Raw genomic sequence first — 1,941 nt, 5'->3', positions numbered from 1 at the left:
ACCCTTGGAGCCCCAAAAAGTTCAAGAGGCTTATCGTCCAGGCCATGCATGCTTCCCTTGTCCGTGTGGCTATCAGGATGTCATCTACGTACTGTAGCAACTTCCCTTCCTCTGGAGGGGCTTCTCAGGTCTCTAATTCTTTTGCAAGTTGTTCTCCAAACAAAGTGGGTGAGTTTTTGAATCCTTGTGGGAGTCTGGTCCATGTCAGTTGAGTTCTTCGCCCGCTCTTAGGATTTTCCCATTCAAATGCAAAAATTTTCTGGCTTCGTGGATAGGAAGGCAAAAGAAGGCATCTTTTAAATCTAAAACGGTAAACCAAGTTAGCTCGGCTGTTAAGCAAGTTAATAACGTGTAGGGATTGGCCACCACAGGATACAGATCCTCAGTTACCTTGTTTATGGCCCGCAGATCCTGTACTAACCGGTATGACCCATCAGGTTTACAAACTGGTAGGATAGGGGTATTAACACTTACATAACATAAGTTGTAACAAGGTATTATAGACAATATCATGGTCATCAATGGAAGCAATATTTGATTGAACTTTTTCAGTTCTGAGGGTTCGTAACTTGTGTTTGTCAGTCACAGCAGGGAAGCACAGTGAGGCTGCTTAACAGGGCAGGATGCATACATATACTTTCCTTCGTCTACATTCACTTAACTTTATTTTTACTTACTCTTACACATAACAAAACAACCACAACAACAAGGTACCTTTTATTTTTCAACACACCTATTACACTTTTAGGTGTCCCTGGCTAGTCCCAGTGTTCTTGGATACCCCTCAACCTAGCTGTGTGGTTCCCAACTCTAGATCCTGTCAGACTTATCTTCAAACTGGCAAAATTTTTACTCAATCTTGGGTGCTCTCAACAACCCAGCAAACTTAATTCTGGCTGCTCTTGGAATGTTAATCCCTCAACCCAGCAGGTTTGACTTAACCCTGGATGCTCTTGGAACATTAATCCCTCAATCCAGCAGGTTTGATCTTGGATGTTCTTGGGCATTCTTATCCCTCAATCCAGCAGAATTTTTAGGGGCCCCTCCTACACATTTTACCTTTTATTTTTCCCCAATAGATTATGCCAAGAAAACCCTCTTTTTACCTTTTAATTAATTTTTTTTTCTAATTAATTACCTTCCCTCCCCCCCCCACACTAAGGGGTCCCACTCTTTCTCTGAGACCCAGTCCCAGGGGGGGGTTCTCTCACTCTTTTTATCACTCGCTTAGTCTCTTTACTGGCCGCTTTTCTCGCGAAAAAGACGGAAACGCAGCATGGGAGACTGCCGCTCTCGCTTAGCAGGTCTGGGGTAACCAGCCCGCCTCTCATTCACACACATTCATCCCCCCTTTATGCGCCTTGTAATGCAAAGGATCTCCCAGTTGCCGAGCCGTGGGGGCTTTTAGCCACTCGGCACGAAGCTCGGATAGCTGGTACATCTGAGGGTCCACCAGAAGAACGGGAGGGACACTCGGGCTGCTGAAATCCTGCTCATTTATTGAAGGCTCGCAGAAGTGGCAAACAGGGAGACAACGAAGCAGAAGGGAGGCAGATTCCGAGAGCCCCGAAGGGCGGGGTGAGGATTCTTTTACTGCGTAGGGGTAGGAGGGTTTAGCATTCGAGGGTACAATCTGGAGAAGGCTAAAGGGAGGGGAAATACAACATTAACCAGTGGGGAAAAGGGAAAGGAGTGTTCTTGGTGGAAGAACCAAAGGGAAAACGTGGAACAGAGAAGATTCTAGGCTAAGGGGCAGACTTGAACAATAACTGACAGGACAGGGGGAGGGTACAATTCTCTTACAAAAGGGGGTGGAGAACTCATACAACTGCTGTTTCCCATGGCAACCCTAGACTGCCTTCCCCAACCCCTCCTCCTACATCTCCCCCGTTTTTATTTATTAAATAAGCACTTCCCAACGTTTTAAGCAACATACGTCTA

The sequence above is a fragment of the Vidua chalybeata genome, chromosome 30 (genome assembly GCF_026979565.1).
Source record: "Vidua chalybeata isolate OUT-0048 chromosome 30, bVidCha1 merged haplotype, whole genome shotgun sequence".
Taxonomy (NCBI): domain Eukaryota; kingdom Metazoa; phylum Chordata; class Aves; order Passeriformes; family Viduidae; genus Vidua; species Vidua chalybeata.
The sequence above is the reverse complement of the archived record's forward strand: the minus strand, read 5'-3'. Positions refer to the sequence as shown.